The sequence below is a fragment of the Carcharodon carcharias genome, chromosome 16, assembly GCF_017639515.1.
Source record: "Carcharodon carcharias isolate sCarCar2 chromosome 16, sCarCar2.pri, whole genome shotgun sequence".
Classification (NCBI taxonomy): Eukaryota; Metazoa; Chordata; class Chondrichthyes; order Lamniformes; family Lamnidae; genus Carcharodon; species Carcharodon carcharias.
Window position 1 is genome coordinate 106,713,439 of NC_054482.1, and position 9,685 is coordinate 106,723,123.

Consider the following 9,685-nt stretch of genomic DNA (forward strand, 5'->3'; position numbering starts at 1 on the left):
TTATTGCCCATCCCTAACTGCCCTTGAGAAGGTGGTGGTGAGCTGCCTTCTTGACCTGCTGCAGTCCATGTGGTGTAGGTGCACCCACAGTGCTGTTAGGGAGGGAGTTCCAGGATTTTGACCCAGCGACATTGAAGGAACGGCGATATATTTCCAAGTCAGGATGGCGACTGGATGAGAGGGGTACTTACAGGTGGTGGTGTTCCCATCTATCTGCTGCCCTTGAATGAACAGATCATTTTTTTCTTGCATAGAGACATTGGTGGCATTTTACTTAAACAACTTTTGGTGACTTAGTGGAAATGGCTGAGGCTTGGCAGATCCAAGTATGGGACAAACCAATCTAAACTAACAGGACATAGTGATGGGTTCATGTGACAAACTGGGATGGGTGCAAGGATAAGTTATGCTATTATTCATGAGGAGGCTTTACCTAAAGATCATTTCAACTCGGTAGCTGAACATCCCATAGAACTTGCTGTTATTAAGCTTCACACATGACGATGAGTTCATTTTTAAAAAGGCTGTTATTTGTACCCAGGATTGTCCTTCTCCCGGAAAAAGCCATTACAACAACAACTTATATTTCGATAGCACCCTGAAAGTAATACAACGTCCCAAGGCGCTTCCCAGGAGTGTTAGCAAACTCAATATGACACCAATGGTGGAATTTTCTCAGAATTGCACTAAGTGTGGTAGCAGGCAGGCAAAATGGAGTTCCACCCGCCAATGGAAAATGGCAGGTTTTCACGCCATATCTCCTTGAGCCAGCCTCATTAAATATTCACTCCTGTGAAACACGCCGTTTCCATGGCGGGCTGGCTCTCGTTCGACCGCTCACCAGCCGCCATCTTTAAAAGGCAGCCGCCAGCAAAGTGCTCATTGCCACCAGCTCACCACCGCTGCCTGGGAGACATGACCAGCAAAGGCAAAAAGACTGCAGACCACCACCCCCGCCCCCCCCACCCAACCCCTTCAACAACGGGTCCCTTGAACGACTGCTGGCTGCCGAGGAGGCCTGTCGGGATGTGCTTTATCCCCGCTCTGGCCACAGGATGGGTCAGCAAAGTCACCAGCCCGGCTTGGTAGGCGGTGGTAGCGGTGGTCAGTGCAAACGTCCTGCAGAGGAGGACAGCCACCCAGTGCCGCAAAAAGATGAGTGATCTCCTCCGTTCCGCCAGGGTAAGTCACTCTTTTCATCACTCCCAACTCACACACTCACAAACCCATCACACACCCACAGGGCCCTCACTCACTGCCAGTGCAAGGGACATCACCATTCACTCTCTCACACACACCCTCATTGCCCTCATCCCGTCCATGGGACCACTCACCTCACACACAGGCCAGGCATACTTATCAGCTGGCCCGGCAGACATCCTGATACACTCTCCCCATCTCTATCCATGCAGGGCAAACTGGCTCACCACAGGAGGGAAAGGTCGCAGACAGGTGGAGGGATGCTGGAATTCAAAGTTCTGACAGAATTCGAAAACAGAGCCATCCAGCTGGCCGGCGATGACAGAGACTGGTCCTGTGCTGACGGTGAAGTCGATGCTGCTCTAACGTGAGGATCCAGCAGTGCAACATCCATCAGACAACCACGCTGTGAGAGGTTTGTCCTCTTTCACAGGCTACTGCCATGCACTAATTATCTCCCCTTGCTTTTACAGGCAAATCTGCCAAACAGCCCACAGAGTCCATGACCCAGGGTCTTCAATCAAGCCCTGAAGAAACCTCTGAAGAGGAATCTGGAGGCATCCTTCCTGAAGTCCTGTCACAGTGCTCACCCACGCCCTCCACCAGTGCAGAGACACACTCCTTGGTAAGACCTAGCTTTAGAGTAGCCTCGGGACCACAATCTGGTGAGCACATCGCATTTTCTGAACTGCAGCAGGTGGAGGCAGGGACTTCCCGGGTCCCTGGTACTCAGAGGACTGCTGGAGGTCAGAAAGTTGCTGAGTCCGAGTCATATAATGAGCCTTTGGACTTGGTCATGTTACAGTTGCTGGAGCCGCAACAGCAAGCTCAGGAACATCAGGAAGGGATGTCCATTGCACTCCTCAGATTGCAAGGCATGATGTAGGAGTCTTCAGGCTGAGGTGATAGCGCTGGCGTTGCAATGCACTGAGGTCAACACTGGCAGGATGGCAGCTGCCATGGAGACCTTGGTCCAGGAAATCACTCCTTCACTGTTGCGCGGGCTTAACTCCATCGCTGATACCATAGTTGGCCTCCACAGTGTGTACATGAGAGGGGTGCTCGGCAGCTCGATCTCACTCCAGCTACCCCTTCTGCTCACGGAGTCAGCCGTCAGCCAGGAGCCCTCGGGCACCCAAAGGGAGGGGTATCAGCAGGTGCACGCTCCGGGGCCATCCACCCAGGTGACTTTGGGGGTGACCGGCCCATCTGACTCCTCTCTTCCTGTGACCTCCACAGATCCAGTTTCACAGGCCGAGGAGGGTGCCACTACCACACAGCAGGACCCTGAAAGCAGGCTGGGGCCCTCCAAGTCTTGGCCGTCCAAAGGACGCCAGCCAAAGTCATCAGAGACAGGGTGTAGCAGTCAGCAGGCTGCCTCCACCTCTGCTGTGGATGTCTGGGGAGCACCAAGATGTAACAGCAGGGGTAAGGAAGTTAGGTAAAAGTAGTTGCACAGACTGGGCACAGGTGTTGGTCACTTCTACATAATGTTGACTATTGTCAATAAACTTCTAAGAATGTCACCCTGCCTATGGCTCCTTGTTCTGATGAGCAGTGTTCTTGTCACTCAGATGTGAAACCTTTCTGCACAAGCTAAAAGGCAGGTGTCTCAGTCCAGGGCCTCTTTCCTGTGCTCTGCGTTGCCTTCAGACCAAAGTGATGGTCCAGCCTCACACTCCCTGGAAACATTACTGTTGCCTGCACCTTGGTGGTGCTGGTCATTGCTGCCAGAATGTCGTGGGCAGGTGCCACAGAGTTCCATCATTCTCTCTGTGTGCTCTCAGCACCTTTAAGGTGGGGCTGGCCCCCATCTCACCAGCATCTGCGACCAGTGATGCTGTGCACCAGCTCCTGAAAGGCTGAAGATGGACACAGCATCAGATGCATCTAAAGTTTCATGGCTGAGTCTCTGAGATGGCCCTGATCATAGAGCATAAGCGAGCTGTCCTCAGCCAGACAGGAGTCAGATATTCTCAGAGACTACATGAAAATCTATGGAGTGTCCTCACTGCATGTTGTCATCATCCTCCTGCGATCAAGTGACTATTAGGGCCTCTGCTGCATCTCCATGACAGGGGCATTCTCACAGAGGGTATTGGCGCTGAGATAAGCCAGACTGGAGTCAAACATTCACAACTGTGATGTGAGGGTCTATGGGGTCACCTCACTGCATTTCATCATCATCCTGTACAAATCCGGCAGCTATGAGGGCCTCCTGAGCGTGTCTGCCTCGTCTAGCCAGTGCAAAAGCCTCAACCCCATCATCGTCACCACCAAGGACCCCCTCACCCTCATCCCTGTCAGTGTCCTCCTCATTGGAGGAGATATGCAGCTCCTCCATCTCCTCATCAGCCAGCTCCTAACCCCGTTGCAGTGCCAGGTTGTAAAGGGCGCAGCAGATGACAACAACGTGTGAGACCCTTTGCGGACTGTATTGCAAGGCTCCACCGGACCGGTCCAGACATGGAGCCTCATCTTCACCATCCCGAGAGTTACTCCACCAAGTCGCAAGTTGCTGCGAGTGCCTCATTATACCATTGCTCTGCTGTAGTCTGAGGCCACCACATGGGTGTCATCAGCCACAGTCTCTGCGGGTAACCCTTGTCCCTAAGGAGCCAACCCTGCAGCCTCTGTAGACCCTGGAAGACTGCAGAGATCTGTGAGCGACTCAGGATGTAGGTGTCATGCACACTCCCTGGAAACTGTGCGCATACCTGCAGGATGTGTTTCTGGTGGTTGCACACCAGCTGCATGTTCAGTGAGTGGAAACCCTTACAATTGATGAAGACCACTGAGTGTAGCAACGAAGACCTGATCATCACATGAGTGCAGTCAATCACACCCTGCCCCTGTGGGTATCCCAAGATCAGGGTGAATCCAATGGCCCTTGTACCCTGGCTGTCCCGGTCCTGGGCGAAATGCACAAAGTTGTGTGCCATGGAGAAGATGGTATCTGTGGCCTCAGGGATGCATTTGTGGGTGGCGGATTTTGAAATCGCACAGAGGTCACCTGTGGAGCCCTGAAGGGAGCCACTGGCATAGAAACTCAGCGCCGCAGTCACTTTCACAGCCACTGGCAGTGGATGCCCTCCATGTCCCCTTGGCGCCAAGTCCTGCAGTAAGTGGCAGATGTGAGCCATCAGGTCCCTAGAAATGCGCAGTCATCGGTGACACTGGTTCTCAGTCATCTGCAGGAATGGCAGGCGACGTCTATAGACCCTGGGTGTTGCTAGGCGCCGACCAGCCATGGCTCGCTGTTGCTCCTGGGCAGTGTGTGTGGGAGCCTCTGCTGCCCCTTCTTCATGAGGTTGCTGCTCCTGCCTTTGTGCAGCCAGGAGCCTCAGTCACTCTCTCCTCCATCTTCTACAGTCTCTGTGGGCCATCAAGCATACAGCTGGGTCACCAGGATCCATGATTCTGATGTTGTCCTCCTGCAGCATGAAAGAGAGAGAGACGTGGTTATCATGGCTCTACTTAGCATGTTTCCTCACTCTGTGTGACTGCCCCTTAACGCTTCCCAGAGAGAGCTGGTCACCCCTCGGATGGCCAGAGATGAGTGCGCTGCGTGGCTGCCCTGTCAGCCTGTGACATGGGGGACACTGGCCCAAACCTGGATGCTGAGATTGCAAGGGGCTGTGAGCACCTCCAGCAGTGACTGCTCCATGGCCAGCGTTGGTGAGGAGATTGTACAAAGTGTGCAGTCCAACTGCTCAGTGGTCAAATAAGGTGGTGGAGGCCTCAAAGTCTGTGCCGGGCAGGGGGGCGGGGGGTGTGTGAGGGGGTTGGGGTGGAGTGGTGGGAGGGTGGGATAAGGTATGGAGCTTGGTGGCCCTTTGGTGCCTCCGCGTTGCTTGCATGGGTGGGCAGGCTAGGAGCCTGACCCCAATCATATCACTGTGGCTGTGGCTAATCTGTCTTAGTTGCAGAGGGATAGTCAGTTTATACAGGTGTCCCTGATGTGTGGCCATTTCCCTCGCTTACTGTGGCCCCCTCCTCGATTGCTTATGTGCGGGATGCAGCACCAGGGGCAGCACTTGCCCCACAGACACCCCCCACCCCTCAGCAGTCGCCTCCGGGGCCAGGCATCAGTTTCCCCCACCCACCCCCCCAGCACCCCTGAGGCCTGTAAACAACGGGCGAGCTGTGGAGGACGCTACGGTTCACTCACCTCAGTTCCCCCAAAGCGAAGGCTGCCAAGTGCACCTAGCCTGCGTGCTGTGGTGAAACACGTCGGTGTGATTTCACGCCGACGTGGATGGACGATACGATGGGGGTTCCAAGAGCCTGGCGGGATGGCTTTTTAACTATATGCTGATGTAATACAATTCACTCCCCACCGACTGATGGCAGGAACCATGGTCTGCCATCGATGGGCTGAGTGGAAGATCGCGACCTGCTTTCACACCGTCGGGAATATGGGTCCCGCCATATTTTCCACGCACGCCACCAATCACACCCACTACCAGCGGGCTCGGAAAATTCTGCCCCAAGTCATACTCGGGGATATTAGGTCAGATGAGACAAGAAGTGGAAAGGGAGATGGAGAGGTACAGAAGAGCAGGCCTAGGGGCCTAGACCTTGGGGCCTAGGTAACTGAGGGCGCAGGAATGTTCAAGAGGCCAGAATTAGAGGAGAGCAGTATCTTGGAGGGTTGTGGAGTTAGATGGAAGGGAGGGCCAAGGCTAAGAAGGGATTGGAAAACAAGGATGAGAATTTTAATATCAATACGTTGTTTGCCCATCAGCCAAATGTAAATCAATGAGCGCACAGGCAGCAGAGTTTTGGCCATCCTGAAGTTTAGGGAGGGCGGACTGTGGGAAACCAGCCAAGAGAGCATTGGAATAGTCAAGTCTAGAGGTAACAAAGGCATGAGCGAGAGTTTCAGCAGCAGATCAGCTGAGAAAGGGGTGAAGCTGAGCAATGTTGCGTATGTAGATACAGGTGCCCTTACGGGGTTGGGAGCAATGGAACGCAGTTTGAAACAGGTTGGAAAGCAGTGGCTTCGGTCTTCCCAATAATTTAATTGCAGGAAATTTCTGCTCATCCAATACTGGGTGTCGGATAAGCAGTCAGATAATTTAGCAACAGTGGAGGAGTTGAGAGAGGCGGTGGAGAGGTGGAGTGAGTGTGGTTAGCATAGATGTGAAAATTAACACTGTGCATTCAAATGGTGTTGCCATTTGGTTTCCCACATTCCGCCCTCCCTAAACTTCAGGATGAGAAACAGGAAGGGGGGTGTCAAGGATAGATCGTTGAGCGACACCATAGGTAACATAGGTTATAGGAAGATAATGGAGTAGTGGTATTGTTGTTGGACTAGTAATCCAGAGACTCAGGGACCTGACTGAGGACCCGGGTTTGAATCCTGCTGTGGCAGATGGTGGAATTTGAATTCAGTAAAAATCTGGAATTAAAAGTCTAATGATGACCATGAAATCATTGATGTAAAAATCCATCTGGTTGATGACTATCCTTTAGGGAGGAAATCTGTCATCTTTACCTGGTCTGGCCTACATGTGACTCGAGACCCACAGCAATGTGGTTGACTCTGAAATGGTTTAACAAAACACTCAGTTGTATCAAACTGCTACAAAGCCTCAAAAAAGGAATGAAACTGGACAGATGACCTGGCATTGATCTAGGCACCAGAAATGACAACTGCAATCTCAACCCTGTCAACACTGCAAAGCCCTCCTTACTAAGATCTGGGGGCTAGTGCCAAAATTGGGAGAGCTGTCTCACAGACTGGTCAAGCAACAGCCTGACATAGTCATCCTCACGGAATCATACCTTACAGATAATGTCCCAGACACCACATCACCATCCCTGGGTATGTCCTGTCCCACTGGCAGGACAGGCCCAGCAGAGGTGGCGGCACAGTGGTCTACAGTCAGGAGGGAGTTGCCCTGGGAGTCCTCAACATCGACTCCAGGCCCCATGAAGTCTCAAAGCATCAGGTCAAACATGGGTATGGAAATCTGCTGATTATCACTGGCCGCCCTCCCTCAGCAGATGAATCAGTGCTCCTCCATGTTAAACATCACTTGGAGGAAGCCATGAGGGTGGCAAGGGTGCAGAATGTACTCTGGGTGGGGGACATCAATATCCATCACCAAGAGTGGCTCAGTAGCACTACTACTGACTGAGCTGGCTGAGTCCTAAAGGACATAGCTGCTAGACTGGGTCTGCGGCAGGTGGTGTGGGAACCAACAAGAGGGAAAAACATACTTGACCTCATTCTCACCAACCTGCCGCAGATGCATCTGTCCATGACAGCATCGGTAGGAGTGACCACCGAACAGTCGTTGTGGAGACATCTTCACATTGAGGATACCCTCCATTATGTCGTGTGGCACTACCACTGTGCTAAATAGGATAGATTTCAAACAGATCTAGCAACTCAAGACTAGGCATCCTTGAGGTGCTGTGGGCCATCAGCAGCAGCAGGATTGTACTTTAGGGAAGGATATCTGCCATCCTCAACTGGTCTGGACTACATGTGACACCCCTGCTCACAGCAATGTGGTTGACTCTTAAAAATGCCCTCTGAACAAGGGCAGTTAAGGATGGGCAATAAATGCAAGCCAGTGATGCCCATATCCCATAAGCGAATAAAAAAAAGAACATATTCTGTTACCTCATGGCCTGGCATATCCCCCACTCTATCATTACCATCAAACCAGGGGATCTACCCTGGTTCAATAAAGAGTGCAGGAGGACATGCCAGGAGCAGCACAAGGCATACCTAAAAATGAGGTGTCAACCTGGTGAAGCTATAACACAGGACTACTTGCATGCCAACCAGCATAAGCAGCAAGTGATAGACAGAGCTAAGCGCTCCCACAACTAACAAATCAGATCTAAGCTCTGCAGTCCTGCCACATCCAGTCATGAATGGTGGTGGACAATTAAACAACTCACTGGGGGAGGAGGCTCCACAAATATCCCCATCCTCAATGATGCAAGAGCCCAGCACATCAGTGCAAAAGATAAGGCTGAAGAATTTGCTGAAATCTTCAGCCAGAAGTGCCGAGTGGGTGATCCATCTCGGCCTCCTCCGGAGGTTCCCATCTTCAGAGATGCCAGTCTTCAGCCAATTCAATTCACTCCATGTGATGTCAAGAAATGGCTGAAGACATGGAATGCTACAAAGGCTGTGAGCCCTGACAATATTCCAGCAATAACACTGAAGACGTGCTCCAGAGCTTGCCGTGCCCCTAAAGAAACTGTTCCAGTACAGCTACAGCACTGGCATCTACCCAGCTATATGGAAAATTGCCCAGGTATGTACATAAAAAGCAGGACAAATCCAACCTGGCCAATTACTGCACCATCAGCCTATTCTCCATCATCAGTAAAGTAATGGAAGGGGTTGTCAACAGTGCTATCAAGTGGCACATGCTTAGCAATAACCTGCTCACTGATGCCCAGTTTGGGTTCCATCTGGGCCACTAAGCTCCTGACCTCATTACAGCCTTGGTTCAAACATGGACAGAAGAGCTGAACTCCCGAGGTGAGGTGAAAGTGACTGCCCTTGACATCAAGGCAGCATTTGACTGTGTGCGGCATCAAGGAGCCCCAGCAAAACTAGCGTCAATGGGAATCAGGGGGGAAATTCTCCACTGGTTGGAGTCATACCTAGGACAAAGAAAGATGGCTGTGGTTGTTGGAGGTCAGTCATCTCAGCTCCAGGACATCACTGCAGGAGTTCCTCAGGGTAGTGTCCTCGGCCCAACCAGCTTCAGCTGCTTCAACAATGACTTTCCTTCCATCATAAGGTCGGAAGTGGGCATGTTCGCTGATGTTTGCACAATGTTCAGCACTGTTCACAACTCCTCAGGTACTGAAGCAGTCCATATCCAAATGCAGCAAGATCTGAACAATATTCAGGCTTGAGCTGACAAGTGGCATGTAACTTTGTGCCACACAAGTGTCAGACAATGACCATCTCCAACAACAGAGAATCCATCCATTGCCCCTTGATATTTAATGGCATTACCAACACTGAATCCCCCAATATCAACATTCTGGGGATTGCCATTGACCAGAAACTGAACTGAATCAGCCATATAAATACTGTGGCTACAAGAGCAGGTCAGAGGCTAGGGTGTGATGAGTAACTCACCTGCTGACTCCCCAAAGCCTGTCCACCATCTACAAGGCACAAGTCAAGAGTGTGATGGAATACTGCCCACTTGCCGGGATGAAAACAGCTCCCACAACAGTCAAGAAGCTTGATACTGTCTTGCTTGATTGGCACCAAATCCACAGACATTCACTCCATCCAACACCGACGCACAGTAGGAGCAGTGTGTGTACCATTCACAAGATGCACTGCAGGAATTCACCGAGGCTCCTTAGACAGCACCTTCCAAACCCATGAACACTACCATCTAGAAGGGCAAGGGCAGCAGATAGATGGGAACACCACCGCCTAGAAGTTCTCCTCCAATTCACTTACCAACCTGACTTGGAAATATAT